This window comes from Balaenoptera physalus (genome assembly GCF_965194825.1).
Source record: "Balaenoptera physalus genome assembly, chromosome: 3".
NCBI classification, from domain to species: domain Eukaryota; kingdom Metazoa; phylum Chordata; class Mammalia; order Artiodactyla; family Balaenopteridae; genus Balaenoptera; species Balaenoptera physalus.
In genome coordinates this window covers 122,654,410-122,677,664 of record NC_138890.1, presented here as the reverse complement: position 1 = coordinate 122,677,664, position 23,255 = coordinate 122,654,410, and the positions used below count along the sequence as shown (strand labels likewise).

The window sequence follows — 23,255 nt, the reverse complement described above, 5'->3', positions numbered from 1 at the left end:
TGTGATAATACTAAGTGGACCTACCCCACAGGGTGGGTTCTGGTTAAGAATTAAACAAGACAGTTAATGCAAGGAGTTTAGGACAGCATCTGCTGTACACTGAAAAACACTGGATAAAAATTATCATTAATAGTATTGATATCTGACCTGTGATCCATCTGCAAATGACCACCAGTGGCTGAGATGGCGACTCTCCTTTCAACAGGGAAGAATACACTTAAAAGACTTGCTGGCACTTCACAGAAAGGTCTAGAAAGCAATGCCCATTTCAGGTGGCATGTCACAGGAGCATTTCTTCTTTAACCTATATGTTATGTTTTCCATTTTATTTCATTTTCTTATACCAGAAAAATTGCATCTGCTCCTGATGTCCATTCCTTATTTAAAGACACAGCATTCAGTTTGTGAAGCCAGCAATTCTCTGCCAATGCTGTCACCAGGTCTGTGGCACTGGTGGCCTGATCTGCAACAAGAAGGCACACAGAACTACTGTCCTTCCATCCAGAGGGAGTTGATGGTGTGCAGGGCAGGTTACAGGATCAAGCCCCCCAGTGAGGAATAAGCAACAGAAACCATGGAAGGCAAACAAAACAGAAATGTGTTCCTCATGGAAGCACTCAGAGCCATTAAAAATAAAATGAAGGAAAGAATGAACCAGAAGAAAACTGTAGTGGGAATGGGACAGAACGCCCTTCAAATCAAAGATCGTGCTTTCCTTGCCATATCCTATGAGACTCTAGGTCATTGCTTGGATGAATTTATGGCTGTTTTCAACATCTGTATGAAACACAACAAAGAGCTGGACCCTGGTTGCCAGGCAGGCTACACCCCAGGAGGTCGGGATACATCATTAAGGTGAGTCTGCGGAGGTTACCTGGGAGCTTCAGGTACCCCACAAGCGTACTTCTCCAAACCAGGGCAGGTTGCACCTAACACAGTTTTCAAGGTCATTCTGACTTTCTTCAACACTCCTTACCCCCTGCCCCGACTTCCTCCTAGGCATTTCCAACCTGGTTACCCCCACATGCCAGGGAAGGCACGATCTCCTTCAAACACCATACCCGCTTCTCAAGCATCATCTGCAGAAACAAATTTAGCCTTACACATTACATCACCACCTTGCTGCAGATGATGGACCCAGACAATTATCTCCCCCTTGGGACAAGGTGATCTGGGCAGCCTGGGGCACCAGTCTGTCCAAACTGGAAGTGGGCAGAGCTTCTTGCTGAGCAGATACTCTTAAGCCCAGCAGATCTAGGAATTCTATTTCTTTTTTTTTCTTCTGCCTTTAAACATGCAGATCAGAATATCAGACCTAAAAGTTTTCCGAGCTTCACAAATTTATGCTAGCTCATTACCTCCTGCTACACTCCAAGGCTTTGTAACGGAAATTGGCTCTGACTTCTGAGATGGGCATTACATCATAGTCTTCTTTTAGCACATTATGTCATCCCTGCTGAGAGGCATTATCTAGGGTTGGCTCAGCAGTAGCGATTTTTGTGGGCCGACTGCAGTGTTCCCAGAGAGCTGCTGGGAACCGCAGATTGAAATCTAAAACATTTATCTTCTAAAAAGCTGAGAAGGAGGAAAGATGTTCACATCAGACCCCATTTATTTTCCTTAACCCTTTCCTCTCTCAGCTCCTTCGATATTACAGCACAGCAAATGCCAAAGATCAATGTGCGGAACCTATACAGGGACGATTGTCTTGAAATAACTGCTGCTAGAGATGCCTGAAATATTGCTCCCATCAAGGGCTGATACACCTGACACTTGCCATGATTCTAACTCAAGGGATGCTACAAAACGCTTAAAAGGAATCACCTTGCACACTCACATTGATAACACAGAGCATCCTGCCCAATTCTTGGGTTATTTAAGAATTTCTCCCCATGATCTATTTATAAATATACATGAGTGAAAACTACATACACACACACACACAAGCTCATCCTCCTGACCATGTTGCAGCCACAAAGGCAAACTTCTAGAAGATTTGTATTAGAAATAATTTTTATGCAGGGAACTGAGCTGATATTATCTCTTCTCACTTCAACCATGAAATTGGAAGCCCATTTTGTATCTCTCCATCCTAGGCAGGATTAGAAACCATTGCACAGAGGGAATAGACAGGTGCTTTCAGGATAAAGCAAAGATCTTCCCAAACCCCAGAGAATCCCAATACCTCCCTCGTCACAAAAGCATAATTATGAAAAAAAAAAGTCTCTAAATACCAAACGGAAATGGGATACATTCAACCATGACTAAATTACAATTTCCCCCTTATATACCAACTAACGAGATTCATTGGGTGGGGAGTAAGTGCTGGGGGAGGGGTTAGAAGAAATGTTATGATAGTCCCTTCCCCAGCCCACCGCGCTGCATTTCTTTTCCACTGAATTTTTTTACAGTAAATACTTTCGTGCTCTCAGTTGCTTTTTGTGGCTTTCAAATGGTAGCCATATCCAAACAAATAACTTCATAATTAAAATGGAGGCAGTTAAACCTATCATTTGGACCATCCCAAGAGCCTCCTTCTACTTCTACCCTAAATGATTTTTCATGTTCTTTAATAGTGCCCTCCCCTCACCCCCAATGGATCATAAAGCAAGATGGCGACCTTCATCCTTTTACTTAGCCCAGGGCACAGCCATGTGAGCAGTTCTAAGCATTCTAACAGGGGTTGGGACACCTGGCCCTACACTCATGGTGTAGAAACTTCCTGGTGACATTATAGCAAACAACTGACAGCCCCTCCTCAGAACCTCTTCTTTCATATTTCATATCGATTGCCATTTGCCTCTCTTATCTGCTAGGGGGGACAGTGTGAGGGCTGATGGTATGATCCCACAAAGAGCGCCGAGGTTTCAGATGGACAAGTGCCCTATAAGATAGCGTTATTTATCAGCTAAGAACATTTACAAGAATCCTCTTCCCCTTCCCCTCCCTTTCCTTTGTCCCTTCATCTCCACCCTCTCCCCCTTAGCTCTAGCAATTTTATGATCTAAAGGCCAAAATGCTTTAAATCTTAATAACTACATGTGCCACTCGGGATACTGAAAGGAAACTATATATACTCTTGACTTTTTTCATTCCAAGCTTTTACTGAAGCCAAAGTAACTGCTGCACCATTTAAAAATTCCACTCAACAAGCAAGTAGCCTTCAACACGTTAAGCTGATTTTCATGTAAGTTGTGAAATGTAAAATGTTAAATGACCAGAAGGTCTATCCAATAATAAAATTACCTGGCCCAATCATCCCCTTTCCCTTTGCAGGAGGCAAGAAGGTGGATTCATAAGCCCCGAAGGATGTGTGCCTGCCTCGAAATGTTGGCTGGCTGGCCATCAGCTTCTGAAGGCACGGTGGGGCAGGGGCTGAGCATTACTCCTCCTCCTTCCTCCAGTGCCCTGTGTGTCCCAGTAGGTTGTGTCTAATCCTGCAGAAAAAAAAGAAAAAAGTGTTCAGGATGCCCAAAAGCCCTCAGTCCACTCCCCAACCAGGCCAACTGTGGAAGAGAGCCAGTGGCCACTTGACCCCATAACAGGATAGCCATGGCCATGAGAATCCATGGGGGGGCATTCTTCCTGCTACCCTCTTACAGAGAAGAGGAAAGCAAGCCCCAAATCTGTAGGTAGTTTCCAAGAATAAGTACACTGGGGGGATCAGATTGTACGGTGAGAAATCAACTATTCCCTAATGATCTCCCCAATTAAAGGTGGAGAGCAGGGCTGGCCAAGTCAGAATGGGGAGCTCATGGACCGAGCTCACTGGCTCCTGACATTACAGTAAAACCCAGGCTTGGAGTGAGAAGGGAATTCTGGGCCTGGCTTCAGCCTCCTTCGCCAGCTGCCTTGGCACCAGTCACTACGCTTTGGGGGTTGGCAGAAGGGGAACAAAACAGCACGGACCTTCCAGGCTCTCCTGGGCAGAAGGCACGTGGAGAACTGGCATAGCCTCTCCTGCCCCCACCTGCTGCCCAGAATCCGTATCAGCATCACCTAATGTGTAGGAAAACAGACATTTGTTTGATCAGTGAAGGTCCTGAACCTGCCGTCTCCCAGCAATGCCAGGAGACCACCTGTCCTCACCACTTGCTCTCTGGGTGCCACCCCAGAGTCCCACTGCCAGTCCCCTGGGAGCCTGTGGCATTTCCTCCCCTGCAGGGCCTTTCCTATTTCTCAGAGTGAGCCCTCAACACAGCACCTTCAGACCTGTCTTCTCAGGAACAACCCTAGCAAAAAAAACTTCTTTTCTATAAATATAAGCATGTCATGAAGATACAGACTACATAAACATCAAGGATTACAGTTCAGACCCATAAAGGTTATAGAGATCTGCCTTATCCAGCTTTGGAAAGAAATCATGCAGTTCCCTTACAATGCAAGTCCAGACTATTTCTGTTCGGAAGCCTCCTTGGCTCCTGGGAAGTTTATATTCCCTTCACCTGTATTCCTAGACCAGGCTAAGGACCCTGTCTTTTCCTTAAAAAGTTTTTCCTTCTCAGATGCCAAGTTTCTACTCCACATTTCCTTCATGATCTGAGAAGGGTCTCTTGTTTACCCCTTAACAAAAGGAATAGATTCTCATTAATCCTGGACAATAGAATTAGGTAGTTTCCACTCATTCATTCAGCAGATATCTACAGAGCAGTGACAGCTATGTGTCAGTTACTGTAAAAAGTGTTGTGGGCATAAATCAGACAAGGATTCAGCTTTCCAGGCATAGGCAAGACCACAGACAAGCTATATTAATAAATATGTGACAAAGACTGCTAGGCTTTCGCCCAAATTCCTCTTCTTATTCCTGCATACACAGTTAGATACACTTCCCAACTTCCTCTACTATTAGGTGTGGCCATGTGCCTGAGTCCTGCTCAATAAAAAGTAGATGGAAATAAAATACACCATTTCCAGTGCTGCACCTGTGAGATCCTACATGCTCTTTCCTCCTGGCTGGTTGGAATGGCAAGATCACAAAACCCTAGAAGTCAAGTGTTAAAGATGGCAGAGCCTCAGATAGCCTGAGTTTCTGGTTGCTCACTTGGAGGAAAGCTGCCCCCATGGCCTATTCATGTTCAGGACTGGTACAAAAGCAAGGCTTAAACTTCTACTGTATGCGCCCATCGCATGATGGGGTCTATTTACAACAGCTGCCAGGTTGCTCTAACATAAATGTTGGAATGATTTCTAGAAATGGAAAAATACAGAGTGTATACTAAGGTAGAATAAGCTGAAAAATTGTTATTATAATGTGATATCACTTTTTAAAAGATTATGTATAAAAATATATGAGAATTCTCTAGAAGTATATACAGCAAAGTATAGGTGTTTATCTTTGGATGGTGGTGGTATAGGATGGCTTATCTACATTTCCTAATATGAAATATGATTTTATAATGAAAAAAGTAAAAGCTATGTTTAACATTAAAAAGTAAAGTATGTCTTCAGATGGAAATACAAAGGCTTAGCCTCTCAAGGTGGGCAAAGATCTCCTGAGGGAAATTAGGAAAGGCTTCTCAAAATAGGCATTTTTAATGACCTCTCTGACACAGAAAATCTATAAATTAGCTACAGCCTGAGAAATAGAATAGTTCAATTATACAACACACATGATTCCCAGCCTTCACACACTGAGGCCTTGTCGATGGAGATCAGTTCACCAGAAAGGATGGAAGAGACAAATTCTTTGCCTTTACGAACTGTTAAGAAACTACTCTCAGTGGTTGTTTGGGTGGGGGATACGGATGGGGAGAAAGGAAAATAATGAAAGGATTAGGGGAAGGAAAAAGTATTAGCATACTTACCTTTCATGCTTTTGTATCTTATGGATATTTTGAGATACACATTTATTACTTATTCTAAAAATATTTTTAAACTTTCTTCCTTATGAACTTTGTACTCTATGTGTTTATTACCTATTTATTATGTTTTTTTATTTACTTATATTTTTAACATCTTTATTGCAGTATAATTGCTTTCAAATGGTGTGTTAGTTTCTGCTTTACAGCAAAGTGAATCAGCTATACATATACATATATCCCCATATCCACTCCCTCTTGCATCTCCCTCCCATCCTCCCTATGCCACCCCTCTAGGTGGTCACAAAGCACCGAGTTGATCTCCCTGTGCTATGTGGCTGCTTCCCACCGGCCATCCATTCTACATTTGGTAGTGTAGTGTATATATGTCCATGCCACTCTCTCACTTGGTCACAGCTTAACCTTCCCCCTCCCTGTGTCGTCAAGTCCATTCTCTAGGTAGGTCTGTGTCTTTATTCCTGTTCTGGCCCTAAGTTCTTCAGAACCATTCTATTTTTTTTTTACATTCCTTGTATATGTGTTAGCATACAGTATTTGTTTTTCTCTTTCCGACTTACTTCACTCTTTATGACAGACTCTAGGTCCATCCACCTCATTACAAATAACTCAATTTCATCTCTTTTTATGGCTGAGTAATATTCCATTAGATATATGTGCCATATCTTCATTATCCATTCATCTGTCAAGAGACACTCAGGTTGCTTCCATATCCTGGCTATTGTTAATAGAGCTGCAATGAACATTGTGGTACATGACTCTTTTTGAATTGTGGTTCTCTCAGGGTACATGCCCAGCAGTGGGATTGCTGGGTCATATGGTAGTTCTATTTTTAGTTTTTTAAGGAACCTCCACACTGTTCTCCACAGTGGCTGTATCAATTTACATGCCCACCAAGAGTGCAAGAGGGTTCCAATTTCTCCACACCCTCTCCAGCATTTATTGTTTGTAGATTTGTTGATGACGGCCATTCTGACCGGTGTAAGGTAATGCTTCATTGTAGTTTTGATTTGCAGTTCTCTAATGATTAGTGATGTTGAACATCCTTTCATGTGTCTGTAGGCCATCTGTATATCTTCTTTGGAGAAATGGCTATTTAGGTCTTCCACCCATTTTTGGATTGGGTTGTTTGTTTTTTTGATATTGAGCTGCATGAGCTGCTTGTCAATTTTGGAGATTAATCCTTTGTCAGTTGCTTCATTTACAAATATTTTCTCCATTCTGAGGGTTGTCTTTTCGTCTTGTTTATGGTTTCCTTTGCTGTGCAAAAGCTTTTAAGTTTCATTAGGTCCCATTTGTTTATATTTGTCTTTATTTCCATTTCTCTAGTAGGTGGGTCAAAAAGGATCTTGCTGTGATTTATGTCATAGAGTGTTCTGCCTATGTTTTCCTCTAAGAGTTTTATAGTGTCTGGCCTTGCATTTAGGTCTTTAATCCATTTTGAGTTTATTTTTGTGTATGGTGTTAGGGAGTGTTCTAACTTCATTCTTTTACATGTAGCTGTCCAGTTCTCCCAGCACCACTTACTGCAGAAGCTGTCTTTTCTTCATTGTATATTCTTGCCTCCTTTGTCAAAGATAAGGTGACCATATGTGCATGGGTTTATCTCTGGGCTTTCTATCCTGTTCCATTGATCTATATTTCTGTTTTTGTGCCAGTACCATACTGTCTTGATCACTGTAGCTTTGTAGTATAGTCTGAAGTCTGGGAGCCTGATTCCTCCAGCTCCGTTTTTCTTTCTCAAGATTGCTTTGGCTATTCAGGGTCTTTTGTGTTTCCATACAAATTGTGAAATTTTTTGTTCTAGTTCTGTGGAAAATGCCATTGGTAGTTTGATAGGGATTGCATTGAATCTGTAGATTGCTTTGGGTAGTAGAGTCATTTTCACAATGTTGATTCTTCCAATCCAAGAACATGGTATCTCTCTCCATCTGTTGGTATCATCTTTAATTTCTTTCATCAGTGTCATAGTTTTCTGCATACAGGTCTTTTGTCTCCTTAGTTAGGTTTATTCCTAGATATGTTATTCTTTTTGTTGCAATGGTAAATATTTGCCTTATGTATTGAGGTGCTCCTATGTTCGGTGCATAAATATTTACAGTTGTTATATCTTCTTCTTGGATTGATCCCTTGATCGTTATGTAGTGTCCTTCTTTGTCTCTTGTAATAGTCTTTATTTTAAAGTGTATTCTGTCTGATATAAGAATTGCTACTCCATCTTTCTTTTGATTTCCATTTGCATGGAATATCTTTTTCCATCCCCTCATTTTCAGTCTGTATGTGTCCCTAGGTCTGAAATGGGCCTCTTGTAGACAGCATATATACGGGTCTTGTTTTTGTATCCATTCAGCCAGTCTATGTCTTTTGGTTGGAGCATTTAATCCATTTACATTTAAGGTAGTTATCAATATGTATGTTCCTATTACCATTTTCTTAATTGTTTTGGGTTTGTTATTGTAGGTCTTTTCCTTCTCTTGTGTTTCCTGCCTAGAGAAGTTCCTTTAGCATTTGTTGTAAAGCTGGTTTGGTGGTGCTGAATTCTTTTAGCTTTTGCTTGTCTGTAAAGCTTTTAATTTCTCCATTGAATCTGAATGAGATCCTTGCTGGGTAGAGTAATCTTGGTTGTAGGTTTTTCCCTTTCACCACTTTAAATATGTCCTGCCACTCCCTTCTGGCTTGCAGAGTTTCTGCTGAAAGATCAGCTGTTAACCTTATGGGGATTCCCTTGTATGTTATTTGTTGTTTTCCCTTGCTGCCTTTAATATTTTTTCTTTGTATTTAATTTTTGATAGTTTGATTAATATGTGTCTTGGCGTGTTTCTCCTTGGATTTATCCTGTATGGGAGTCTCTGTGCTTCCTGGACTTGATTGACTATTTCCTTTCCCATCTTAGGGAAGTTTTCAACTATAATCTCTTCAAATATTTTCTCGGCCCCTTTTTTTTCTCTTCTTCTTCTGGGACCCCTATAATTCGAATGTTGGTGCGTTTAATGTTTTCCCAGAGGTCTCTGAGACTGTCCTCCATTCTTTTCATTCTTTTTTCTTTATTCGGCTCTGCGGCAGTTATTTCCATTATTTTATCTTCCAGGTCACTTATCTGTTCTTCTGCCTCAGTTATCCTGCTATTGATTCCTTCTAGAGAATTTTTCATTTCATTTACTGTGTTGTTCATCATTGTTTGTTTGCTCTTTAGTTCTTCTGGGTCCTTGTTAAACGTTTCCTGTATTTTCTCCATTCTATTTCCAAGATTTTGGATCATCTTTACTATCATTACTCTGAATTCTTTTCCTGGTAGACTGCCTATTTCCTCTTCATTTGTTTGGTCTGGTGGGTTTTTACCTTGCTCCTTCATCTGCTGCATATTTCTCTGTCCTCTCATTTTGCTTAACTTACTGTGTTTAGGGTCTCCTTTTCGCAGGCTTCAGGCTCGTAGTTCCCGTTGTTTTTGGTGTCTGCCCCCAGTGGGTAAGGTTGGTTCAGTGGGTTGTGTAGGCTTCCTGGTGTAGGAGACTGGTGGCTGTGTTCTGGTGGATGAGCCTGGATCTTGTCTTTCTGGTGGGCAGGACCACATCCAGTGGTGTGTTTTGGGGTGTCTGTGACCTTATTATGATTTTAGGCAGCCTCTCTGCTAATGGGTGGGGTTGTGTTCCTTTCTTGCTAGTTGTTTGGCATAGGTTGTCCAGCACTGTAGCTTGCTGGTTGTTGAGTGGAGCTGGGTCTTGATGTTGAGATGGAGATCTCTGGGAGAGCTTTCACCGTTTGATATTACCTGGAGCCAGGAGGTCTCTGGTGGACCACCGTCCTTAACTCGGCTGTCCCACCTCAGAGGCTCAGCCCTGACACCTGTCAGCCACACGGCTCAGAAGAAAAGGGAGAAAAGAAAGAAAGGAAGAAAGGAAGGAAGGAAGGGAGGGAGGGAGGGAGGGAGGAAGAAAAGAAAGAAAGAAAGAAAGAAAAGAAAAAAGTTATTAAAGTAAAAAGAATTAAAAAGTAATGAAAAGAAAGAAAGAAGAGAGCAACCAAACCAAAAAACAAATCCACCAATGATAACAAGCGCTAAAAACTATACTAAAAAAAAAACGGACAGACAGAACCCTAGGACAAATGGTAAAAGCAAAGCTATACAGACAAAATCACACAAAGAAGCATACACATACACACTCACAGAAAGAGAAATAGAAAAATATATATATATCATTTGGGAAGTCTGAGGTCTTCTGCCAGCGTTCAGTAGGTGTTCTGTAGGAGTTGTTCCACATGTAGATGTATTTCTGATGTATTTGTGGGGAGGAAGGTGATCTTCACATCTTACTCCTCTGCCATCTTGAAGGTCTCTCACTATTACCTATTTTTTAAATTCTAAGTTCTATGACCTTTTGTAAATGTTAAGTCAGAGATTCTCTTTGAATTCATTAAGAGCAGGGACAGATGCTGAGCAAATAGACCATGTCATGATTTCCCAGTAGAATCCCACAAAACCATAGATCCAATTGGTCACTGCAGCAAAGTTTCCCCTTTATGTATGGGAAGAACCTAAATATGTTCTTCCCTCACACTGGAGAGAAGGGCTGGCCAGGGAAGGGTCATCTCTGCTCTCCCCCACAGTCTTCAGAAGTGCTTAAGAGAAAGACTTTGGTGTCCAATGAGAATCAGAAACCTTGCAAAACAGGGTGTGCAAGACACCCAACCACTGTTCTTTTGCCATGAAGACTTTAAGGAGTAAAGGTGACTCAAGAAAGGAGCAGCAGGCCACCAACTCTCCAGACTGGGGAAGACTGTTGCGGGGTTGAGGTCCCCACAGAATAAACTCTGACATGGAGATTTGTCCGTAGGCGGCTTACTGGACAGGGCTCTTGGGAACACCACCAGTGAGGGAGTAAAGCAAGCAGAATTAGGCAGAAGGATGAGTTGAGCTGTGATACGGTCACAACAAGGGTGTCAGTGGATCCCACAGGGCACTCCAGAGCGGGGATGGCCCTTCAGAGTTGTCCCAGCTGGAGCTAAGCCTTTATATGGCCTCTCGTCTTGGGCAAGCAGCTCTCTTCAGTCAGTTTTCTGGGAGGGGCTTGGTTGTGAGACATCAGCAGGTGATACCCCCAAGAGCTGGGGGACAAGTGTCTAGGATTGGGGGACACACTATAGCATCCACTAAAGAGCCATAGGAGGATGTCAGTTCTCCTCTCATCAGTCTATATCCTATTGCTGAGATCACATCAAAATCTGCTCCTATCATTCCTCTTCAAAATTCCTCAACAGTTTCCCATCACCCATGGGACAAATAGATCTTCCTAAGTAAGCCTATGGGGATCTTCTTGGGCCTAGAGGACAAACCCCTTGTGCCATTTTCCCTATAGAAACTAGGCTCCAGCCACATGGGGTTACTCACCAGTCCCAGAAACTACCATCCTCTTTCATGGCACTGAGCTTTTGTACATGCTGTTCTTTCTGCTAGAATGCTGTCTCCACTCTTATCTTCCTAGAAAATCCCTAATCATCCCTCATTCCTCAGAGTCATTTCCACTGAGAAACTTCCTCAGCTCCCCTGGGCAACTCACACTGGCTTTACTCCAAGTTCCCACACAATATGTTCATCTACATCAGCCCCTGTAAGACAGACTAGTTCTGTACATCTGTATTCCCACTAGACTGGAGGCTTCTTGAAAACAGAACCAGGTCTGCCTTCTTTGTACCCCATACACAGGCAGCACTGGATTAAATGTTTGCTTAATGAATAAATAATTCAATGTGGAAGAATTGGTACTGGCAGTGTTAGCTCCATCACGGAACAGCAGATGAATTCTGACAAATTGATCAGAAGGGAAACAGGAAGTAAGGATGTGGGGAGAGGCAAGGTATCTGTAGCCAGCTATGTGCCAGAAACATCTGGCTTTTGTATCATCTTTGGTTCTTGATATCTATTGTCCAAATTCAGCTTAACAGAATGGAGGGTATATTAGGGGCTCAAGTGGACAGCAAAATCGCTTTTAGGGTACAGTAACCGGAAACTCTCCCAAGGATAACTTCAAGGAAGGAGTATTGGGCTGCAAGATCCCTGGCTGAGGCTATAAACTAAATGATATGGTGGATCTCAGGAAGCATTTCCCTCTCTGTATATTCTCCTGCAGAATCTCTGCCACGACAAGAAGAGCACCGCACATGAATAACATGGTATTCAACTTTTCTGCATGGTGCTAATCGGCAAAGGTGTTAATGAGAGGGTGGGCAATGGGGCTGTATGAGCTGAGAGTGTTTAGGCCAAAGAGGAAGATGGTCCCAAGTAACAGATAGAAGGGGAAAAGGGACGTAGGTTATTCTGGAGCTCCTTGCAAAGGAAAATAGAAGTGAAGGCTCTCATCTTTCTTGGCCTCTCATTTCATATCCATCCTTATTTCATATTTCCATCCTCATGAGAAATACAACTAGCCCAAACCATGGTGACAAGTGGTATCTTAGTCATACCTTCAAGCAAGTAACTTATTTTCAGAACCCCCCAATGCAAACATAATACACTGTATCATGAAGCGAAATTATCTAAGTTCATTGTAAACAGGCATCAAACCAAGTTTGTCTTCAATCAAAATGAATTTTAGGTCTGTTTTTATTTTCAGATCTTACTGTCTCATAACAAAACCAGAGACCTGTCTTTTGAGGAGAAAAAAAATATTCTATTTCCTCAGAAAATGCCAAGGATCCACAAATTTTAATCTGCTCCAGCTGGAGTGGAGGCTGGGGGCTTATTTAAGCTCACAAAGTATACCTTCTCGGGTTTCCTCCTGCTGATAAACCAAAGATCCTCCTCCATCAAGGTTTAGGTAGCTGTTTCCAGTATCCAAAGGAAGATTGCCCAGCCAAGCAATTGCTCCACCCATCTGAAAGCCTGCTTAGGATTCCATTTGAATGTAGGAGTTGACCTCTAAATATAACCCTGAAAGCAGCCTCTGCCATCATCCCTACACTTGTGGCTTCTCTCCTTCCAAAGTAATAAAATGAGACGGATGGGTCTCCAGGCTTTTTCCCTGAAAGAGCAGCTTGGGGTAATGAGACACAGGAGAACAACCCTCTGCTGCTACTCCCCAACCTTCTCTTTAGGGTGGGAAGAGGGGTGACAACAATAGTCCTCCACTCAGGAGATGCTGCCAAGCCCCATCCTCCCAGTCCCCATTGGGTCCCTCCCAAAGCAGATAGTCCCTGAGCTGAGCCCACTGTCCCAGGACATCCATTAAACTCAGGGAAATCCTTAGAGGTGTGCCTTCTCCACCTCCTCTATCCAGGGTTACCGCTGTAAAATTCAGAACCTCAATATATCCTGTTCCTAACTGTGATCATTCTTGTCTCACCAGATGATATTCCACTAACCAACCAATATTTGTTCATTGTCAATCACATTCACTAACCCTGAGATTCTTGACAGCAGTGCTGTGTCTTCCTCATCCATGGACCTTCATCATCTTCCACAGTGCCAGGCACAGTGCAGATGCCCAGTAAATGCTGGATCGATGGAGGGATGGACGGAAGGATGGAAGGATGGAGGGATGAGGAATTGTCTCAGTGTTGTACTTGGTAGACAGAAGGACAGATGATAGAAATTGCAGCTTGAGAAGCTTGACTATAGCTGTGCCCTGCAACTCAAGGCACGATCATGGAACCCACGCCAAGCTCTGGGGGCTCCAAGTCAGAGCATGAAGGTGCAGTGTCTCCTGCCTGCTGAGTCACCTGCCCAAAACTAAATCCAGCTGGGGGGGGAGGTGGGGCCTTCCATAGCAGGCGCAGGAGGAAATGGAGCTCGGATAACCCATGGAACACAGTGGCCCTCATTAACACACCCAAGACAGGCTTTTCTTTTCTCTGAGTGCTGCTCACCTCTGTGAGCAGAGGAGTGGAGGCATAGTCTTTCCCTGGCCCCCGAGCTAATGAGGGAGGCTGGGTGGGGCACTGCAACTGCAGCCCTTGCTGCCACACTGACCATTCATCCCAGATGTGACTGAGGAGGGCCTGGAGCCTGTGCATCTGTCCAGACAGCCATGTCTACTACACGTGTGCGGTTGGGCTATTATCCCCCTGGATAAAGCCTAAGAGGCCACGGGCCTTTGAATGGAAGGTAGTAGGGTTTGTGGAAATGCCATTTCACTGGCCCTGCTTTATTTCTTTCCAGGCAGAACCTTGCTATCAAGTAGAAACAACTGAGCTACTCAGGCTGTAGGCATACAGACAGGTTTCTTCTGACCAGGAAAGGAGAGGCACCAGCACCATGGTAACTGAGGGGTAGAGGATGGAACTGAGCAAAAGAAAAGCCAGGCTGGAGTCAGACTACACTTCCTTGTGGTTAGAGTTTGGGCTCTGCTAAGACCCAGCTTCTGAGAGACAAGGGCCACCATTTTCCCTTCACCCACCCTGGACCACTCTCCCCAGAGAGCCCCCCAGGATGCAGGAAACCAGGTGGCCCTGCCCATCTAATAGAGAGCACCTCCCTTCTGCTGTGGACTTTCATCCTGGCTTCTACTTGATGAAATGAACCGTTCAGAATCGGTTGGAAACAAAGAACCTGGCTTTATGGAGGCTGAACGTGAGGCTTCCTGACAACACCAACCACTCGTTTGGCTTTACTGACTAATTTCAACTAAACCCAAAGCTAGAGGTTTTGGTCCTTTCATTTTTTAGTCTTTTAATTGGCAATGAGATATAGAAGTGCATTTCTATCATATAGAATACTCTTCAACTAGACTTACTGTGGTGATCATTTCACAATTTATACAAATATGTGGTACCCCTGAAACTAATATAATGTAATATGTCAATATGTTACCTCAATTTTTTAAAAAAGAAGAAAACTCTATCCCAGTTACACAGTAGATGGAAACTGTTTCCACAACAGCTGAGGTAAAGGAGAGCAGGGTGGTAACATTTTTTGAGTAAACCCTAGGTACCTGCCATAAGGTACTTCATTTGTCTTAATTTCCCTTGATCTTCCCAACAACCTCATGAGGTAAGTGTTACTATCTTCAGTTTATGAGGAAATCAAAGTTCAGAGAAGTTGACTGACATGCCTATAACAAACAAGAGGAGAATCCATGTCCTTTCTGCTGCACCTATGGTTTTTAGCCCTGGCGGCAGAGTAGAATCACCTGGAGAAGATTTAAAGACCATGGGCACCCAAGTCCCATCCCCAGAGAGCCTGACTTAACTGGCCAGAAGTAGGTCTCCGATTTTTTTGGTAAGAGGATCAGTGGGCTACACCATGTTGAAGTGGAGGGCACGTGAATCTCAAAAAAAATGCCTTATAGTTTTCATCTCATCTTTACCCCCATGCTAAGTCACCTACCATGTGACTCTAGCTCAGCTATGTAAGCAATTCCAGTAAGTCTTAGCTAGGGTGGAAAATCAGTGTGACAGCTGAACATTTTTTAGCTCATAAATGCTTTTAGCCTATCTACAAAGTCATACCACATCTCCTAGGGAACTGGGACTATTTTCCTTAAATTGGGAAATACTGAGCAAGGTGGATGACAACATTTGTGTGGAGACTTACACATCCTGCAACTGGTAACTGATTTGTGGTGGGGTTGGAAGTAACTTACTTTTGTGATTCAGCAGGCTTCCCCAGCCATAGAAGCAGGAGGAAAGGTGAACACTGAGCTGTCTTCCAGGGAAAATTTGGAGGCATGAACAAATTATCCCATGTTTATGAAGCACCCTGGGCTCCTTGAGTAATAGCTAAGTGTCAGGGCCTGGTGTTATTGGTTTTCACACAAGTCCCAAGAATAATTGCTCCTCTCAACCTCACTCCCCAACCCACAAGTTATGCTCTGTGCCCAGCTAAGTCCCTCTGCATGTGCCCTAGCAGAGGGCAAAGCAAGGGCTTGAGTTTGCCCTGTGAGGAGGCAAGTAAGCGTGCATCCTATCGGCAACTTTTCCCCTCATAACAGACACCTCTGAGCTGGAATTCATCTGCTGTGAATTCCCTAGTGTTTGTTTAACACAGGCCAAGGAACCAGATCAACAAATGGTGCTGTAGTCAGGGAGAGGCTGTTCTTACTGGGAAGATTCCTTTGATGAAACACCAATCATTTTCAAATAATTAGGCAATCCAGGCCCCAAGTTAACAAGTGGGAAGGGTCTCCAACCCTTCTGCAACCTTTGCCCCTTTAGTGCCATTTTCCCCTTGACCTTCTGTTTCAGCACAAAACCAGTTACTTTTCACAAGCAAAGTCAATCTCTTCTTGAAATGCCGCTTCCTGAACAGAGAACATAATCAGCTTCTGACAACCAAGGCAGCCTGACCTCATTGAAGGCTGCTGCTTTGTCGGGGAAGCCATTGTTGAATGTGTTTGAATTTGACAGTCTATAATTTTAAGTTCAGATTCAGATGATGTGTGTATTTGTTATTGTTTCATTTATAGAACTTAAGAATGTTAAGGTGACAGGGCAGCTTAGAGATCTAGTCCCTGTCTCTCATTTTAAGAGGAAACTAAAATCCAGAAAAACGAAGTGACCAGCCTGAGGTCAGCCCAAGTGCCCAGGACTCTGCCCTCGGCCCTCCTCTGTTCTTTATCCCACATTCTGTCTTTAGAAAACTCCACAAGTTCCATGACTTTAAATGCCACCACCTATTAATAACTCTCAGCCCAGACCTCCCCACAGAACTGTTACTTTTCTACCCCAGGCCTCTCCCCATCCTCTCCCCCTGCCGCAAGGCTTCTCCTCGACATATTGCACCACTCTTTCAGAGTTGCTCAGGTCCAAAATCTTGCCATCATCCTTCAGTTCTCCATTTTTTACACACCCTATATCTAAGTCAGCATTCGTCCTAAATGGAGGTACTAGGTCCATTTCCAAAAATAAATCACTAATTCAACTCTTTTCCATAATCGCCACCAATACAACCCTGGTTTACACTGTAGTCAGCTCCTGCCTATTTTATTTCAATAGTTCTGAACTGGTCTCCCTCTTTCCACTCTTTCTCTTTCCAGTAGATGTGCCATGTAGTAATCAAAATAATCTTTCTAATAATGCATAAACGTGCATCATCTCACACCCTTACTTACACTTAAAATGAAACCTAAACTCTTACCCTACTTTCACGGCCCTAGGCAGTCTAACCCTGCCAACCCATCCCCCCCATCTCCCTTTTCACTCAATCTGGTCACACCGCTCGTCTTTGTTCCTTGAACAGATTATTCTCATTCCTGGCTCTGTCTCTACACGGTAATTCCTTCTGCTCTGATTGCTCTCCCCACAGATCTTTGCATGGCTACCACTTTCTCATCCCTTGAGTCTTGGCTCGGAAGACCAATCACCAGCTAGAGCAGCCCCCAGGCACTGTCTGTCACATTCCCATCTTCTGCATAGCATTTACTCAGGGCTGAAACTATTTTACTCCTTTGTTTGCATTCTTACCATCTATCACCCTTATGGAATATAAACACCTAGAGAGCAGATTTTCTTGGTCACCACCATATCTCCCACTCTTGAAAAACTGCCAGACTCAGAACAGGCACTCAATAAATACACACTGATTGACTGATACTAAGAAATAGCAATAGAACCAGAAGTAGAATCTCTGCTTTTCAGTTCCCATTTCAGTGGTGTTTCAATCCTGCTTTTTGGTTTACCAGAAACAAAAGATCCACTCAAGCTAGTTCAAATGAAGGGAGTTTTGAGGAGGATACATATGGAATGACAAAGTGTAATGTCTCTGCAATCCGAGAACAGGAGCCATAGTAGAACCCCACAGAAATCAAAGCTGAAGGGGGGGGCTCTGAATTCAAAATGGCTCTGAAGGGCTCCCTCCAGGGGGTCTTCCTTTTGGTCCACCATTGCCACTATTAACATATACTCTGTATCTGCTTCTTCCTTTCCTGTTCCAACTGGCCTTTATTCATTCCCTCAGCAAATACTTATTGAGGGCCAACATGCGCTAAGCCATGCTAACACTGCTTGCTTACCATTTTTGCTTCTCCTTTACTTCATCTACACAGGACTTTGATTTTCCATGCCCCTATCAGCCTTGCTCATGACATTTTGGTTCAGTCCCATCTGTTAGCAGTACAATTCTTCCTAGGTTTTAGTTGATATTCCCAAGACAAAATCTAACCAAACCAGTTCATCTTTTGGAGCTGGATCAAACATTATAGACCACTAAACAGCTTATGAACCGGCAGCCTTTACATCGGGGCTCAACTCTGGTCAAACCAGCTGTGTTCATGTGTGTTGTCTGGCAAGGGCTCTGGGTGTAGCAGCTTCTGAAAGGGGAGACGGCAGGGCAGATATGATCATATCTCCAGGATAAACTTTAATCAGTGAGGGTGCATTTAGGCAGTGAGAAGAGACACATTTAGATATGTCAATTAGACCATTACTACGTCATGTTTGCCTAAGTCAATGGGCAATTTGGCGTTACTCACAGTTTCACAGCAGAAAAGTGATAGCGTCTGAGCTTTGCTTTGGTAAAACTAACTTTTCAGAAATGTATGGGATAGATTGTAAAAAAGAAAAAATTGATATAAGAGGAAAAATTAGGAGCCAGCTGCAATATATTGAAGCACGAAGTCATGATAATCCAAGTTAGTGCATGAGCAGTGCAAAGGGACAGTGGTATAGCTGAGAGAGACACCAAGTGGCAGGAATTGGAATGTGGCATCAATTCCACAAGATTTGAGTGCCTACTGTATATACAGGGTCCCTTATTGAGGCCCTATATGTGTAAAGCACTGTGCCAAAGGTGTCACAGACATAATCACATTTAAGCCGTGAAAAAACCTATAATGAGATGTATATAATTCTGTAAACATTATATAGATGGGGAAACTTTAGGCCAGAGAACTAAATAACTTCCTCAAGATCACATAACCAGAAAGTGGCCAAGGAAAGGAAGGCTGTGGAAAGATGGAAGAATCTTAGGAGCAATGGGAAGAGGTCAATAGTATATCCACAAGATGGCCTGAGACTGGAGAATGCGCTGGGCCAAGAAGGGAGGATAACATGGGAGGAGATGGCAGGAAGCCTTGCATTTCTAACTGGGATGAAGAGAGGGATGGCAACATGGCTTGAAGGATGGAGCCAGGCTTTACACTGGGCCTTGAAACCTGACCCTGTCTTGAGTAAATGCCTTCCCTCTTGAGATTCAATATCTTCTCCTGTAAAACAGGGATAATAGTATCCAAAACCTTGCAGGTCAGGGTAGGGATTAGTGATCACATAAGGTAAGGTCTCAATAAAAAGTATCATTTCTGGGGTAAATAATTCTATTGCTATTACTGATAGATTAGTCAGGGGCAACATATAAACATCAGAAGAGATAACTAGTCAGAATTCTGTTGTTGAAGAGGTTTCAGGCTCCATGTTTCAGCTTAAATATTGCTCTGATGATGTGGACTACAAGGCATTGGGCTCATCTTTTCTTAGGAGCTGATGCATATGGCTGACTGTTAAGACAGGTCTAACTGACAATATCAAATAATCTCATCATTTGAGTTAAACAGTCTGGACAGACGGGAGAAGGTAATTCTGTCCCCCACACACTGCACACCCTAGAAACGTGTGCGCAGAGCTGGAGTGCTGCCAGCAGAACGAAGCCTGCTCTAGAGGGGGATACACAGGTACAAAGCTACTCTCATCAGTAGCAGGTGATGAAAACTCCACTAAGTTACTGAGAACATCTTAAAACCCAGAATCCAGGCTTTAAATATTAATTTGACTTCAGTAAGAAAGAGCTAGTTTTTAATCCATTAGCTGAAAAGCACTTCAGCTCCTACTTGTTATTTTTAAGCAATAATGTTTTTTTAAAGAGCCTAGATCTGCTCCCCACAAGGGAGAGAACCGGCATGAGCAAACCCCAGCAGTCTTTGTCCTTTCCCGGTGTGGGAGCAGAGGAGCAGTCAGCTAGCATTCCACTTGTGCCTTCCCCAGGCCACCAAGCCTGAAGCCTTCCTAAGGATGTGATCAGCCCCAAGTCAAGATCAAATTGACTCCACGATGCAAGGTGGAAAAGTCCCATTAGCCAAACCACTGGGCAGAGTTTCAAGAAACAGCCATCTATTTCTGATTCTTTTCTATATTGGAAACATACAAAATATAGAGCTACCCAGCCCCCAGGCCACCTGAAACCCATAGGTTCTACTGCCGTCTGATGCCATCCTACCCTACATGCACAATGCCGGATAAGGGGCAACAAATAGTTTGGTGCCCCAATTCTAGAACTTTTCTCCCTCACTTTTAGAGCAGAATCCATCTGAGTGAGAATGATTACCTTTTCACTAGATGTTAGTTTCATTCTCATCAAGGCTTGGGAAAGAATCAGGGGAAGAGTCTTCTCAGAAAAGGAGTCTGAAGGAAGAAGCTGGCAGGATTCCGACAAACATAGGCGTTAAAAAAAAGAAAATCTGACAACATGAATCTGTTCACTAGGCTGAAAGAAAATATATTGTATATTTAAGGCAGAGAAGCAACGTTGCATAACTTGAAGGAGAGGGGGGCATTCACTTTATAATCTATGTGAATAGTGCCCCCTGGAGTTGTGCAGTGCACAACCTGTGAAACCAAACTTAGACAACCCTGACTCAGGGTATCTAAGTCAGAAAAATGCCTATAATAATTTCCACAAAGGTGTAGCAGCTTCGGGCTATTAAAAATTTAAGTTGTTGTAGATTATTCTGTAGAAAATTCTTAAGGCACACAGTAAAACCCAAACTTCCCAAACAGTCATACTCTAACCAGTGGGGACCTGGTTATAATCATCTAGACCATTCCCTCATTGTGCAGATGAGGCAACTGAAGGCCAGAGATATAATATGTCTTGCCCAAGGTCAACAAGCCTATGCTAAAAAGGTGAAAGAGTTTCTCTGCTTCCTATAGACAGCCGAAATAGGTCGCTTTGCTGTGAATGGTATTCAGCCCACCCAGACCCCAAATGGAGTCTTATTCATCATTATCATTTCATATTTTTTGAGCACCTTCTAAACGCTGAGCCTTGAGAATACACAAAAAGTTCCTCCCAAGATTCCCAAACCATGGGGCGATAGTAGGGCAGCTTCGCTTCAATTACACACAACCTTTAGTCTAGGAATTGAGAACTTTGCTAGAAACGTTTCCAGGCACAAAGGTAGCGTACTCTTTCTTGAGCCGTGAATGGTTATGGTCTACTGAACAAATCCTCATTTTGGCAATTTTTTAAAATGTGTTATGTCCCCGTTGGAGTTGACTGACTTCTTTGAAGTTGTTCTGGTTTATTGGTTAAATATTTATTTGTTAATATATTTACAAGCCATATTATTTATACGATACATTTGAAGCCATTATGAACTATCGGGTAATTATCCAAAGCACGAAAACCAAAACCGATGGTCATTTATGAGGAAAATGGGAAACTTACGAGGTACTGAGGTTGGTCTTTAATTTAAATTTTATTTTTAACACAGTCATTCTACTCTTTCTAATGGGAGTTTTATGTGTATTTGAATGTTTGTGGTGAGAGCAAGGTGGGAGGAGAGTGAAGCCCTTTTACCAAAAACCAATGCAATTAAAGTGCTTTATGGACAAGCTCTCTGCCAAATTTCTTATTGAAATCAAAGACACCTTTGAGTTAGTTACACAAGAGCAGGGCAGAAAGCACCTGCAGTCACGTCTGTTTCTCATTTTGTACTCATGTAACTCAGATGCCCTGTGGATTAAGTGAAATCTGCTCCTGAGTTGAAATTGTGTACACCACGTGTCAGCTCAGTTTGAATTTGGAAACAGGAGCTCAGAAGGTGCCACTCAAACATGTGGCTCTGGTTTTCCCCGAGTGTAACATGAACAAGGGAGTCACGTTATGGGTGCCAGTGTCTCTAGCTTCATTGTAAGTAAGAGATACAGCAGGACCGTGTTTCCATTTAATGGTGCTCCCCTTCACCCCCTCCCCGTATCAGTTCCCACTTAAATGTTCATGAGGCAAGGTCATGGCATGGAACGAGGAGTGCTGTAAATGTACACGTCGACAGTTCATGCCTTGTGCATGAATTTACAACCATGTCCTGACACAGAAAAAGGAAGCCAACCACATTGTGTGATCCAACATCCCTGGGTAGCCAGCTACGGGTCCTTCCTCTGTGTAGATTCTGTTTGTGGCCGACATAAATGTAGAAAGGATTCCACTGGTCTGGAGAAACTGCACTGGGGTAAAATTAATACTCAGTACAAAGCAGTACTCTTATGTTAAGACCCCAAATTCTTTCCATTTCAACCCAAAGAGGCCTCTTCTAAATATCAGCACTAACAAGGAATCCTGGATTTTTTTTTCTCTTTGATCACGTTTTAGAATACCAGCTCCTTGTCTGCCTCTTCATTTGTCCCATTGACTTAACATTTTGTGAGTAACTACTCTAAGCTCTCAAGCATCAACAGTCCGGAATTATGAACAGCAAGGACTTTGCTTTCATGGAGTTTCCTTTCTGTCTGGGGGAAGGGGAGGAATTGGCTTTGAACTAGCTTAGTGAAGGCGTGTTCCAGTTAAAGTCAAGTCTCCATGTGGCATTCCAGATTTACACAGGATAAATTGGGATGTGCTAATTTGCTTCAAAAAAAGATTCAATATTTTACGAAAAAAAAAAATCACAGAAGGATTCCCTTTCAATGTAAAATTCCCAACCACCCTCCCACCCTGCCAAGTGGTTTTATTTATTTGGAATTTTTGAGGACTCCTTCAACTGTTAAAGTGAACACTGCACTGTTCTGGAGTACAGCCCCTAATCACCGGCATACACGGACATTCATTTTTACTGCATAAAAGAAGTTCCAGAAGAAAGCATCACTTATCCCAGAATAAAAAAAAACAATACCCTACTCTGAAAAGACTGCTCAGCAGAGACTACAGGCAGGCCTAGAAAGAAAGAGTTGTAGGGACTCCAGTACTGGTGACTTCACTGGAGCCTCTCTGTACCCTCTTTATCTAAGTCAAGGGCAAGGAAATTCTGGTGTCGAGGGGGATTTTTTTTTTTTCAGTTTCTCTGGATTTTTCTCATTGACATGAATGAGGGTAAAAGAAAAAAAAAAAACAAAAACCACTAATACAACTTTTTAAATGAACCTGGTGAGGTGAAGACGTCATTTTCTCTCCTGACACTTTCAAATACTTGGATACTTAATTGTCTGTCACCAGAATCTCTCTTTCTGAGCACCCGCAATTTGTCCCATTAGCAATTAGAACAGTTTCTCCACTGAGCTTTGTCTGAGAAATAGAGAGCTGCCGTACCAAACACACAGACTTAGAAGAAATGAGAAAGACGCTGAAAAGACCATTTCCTAATGTTACAACTGGCCTCCTGTTATTTTCCCCACACTGGGGTTTTATTGATCAGTGACCACATTTCTCCTCCAGACTGTTGCACTGCCAGGAAGCTTCCTGGTCCAGCTGCATAGTGGTTAGTTGGCATAAAAAGTTTTTTTAAAGCATCAGCCTTACCCTCC

The 23,255-nt window shown here is 42.9% G+C and overlaps 1 long non-coding RNA gene across 1 annotated transcript in view; it reads right to left on the bottom strand.

Moving 5' to 3' along the window:
• Positions 1-23,255, bottom strand: part of LOC309658596 — a 340,006-nt gene that overhangs the window by 50,070 nt on the left and 266,681 nt on the right. Inside the window, exon 3 of the long non-coding RNA XR_014262296.1 lies at positions 3,247-3,437. This is a non-coding gene — a long non-coding RNA (uncharacterized lncRNA). The remainder of the gene's footprint in view (positions 1-3,246; positions 3,438-23,255) is intronic.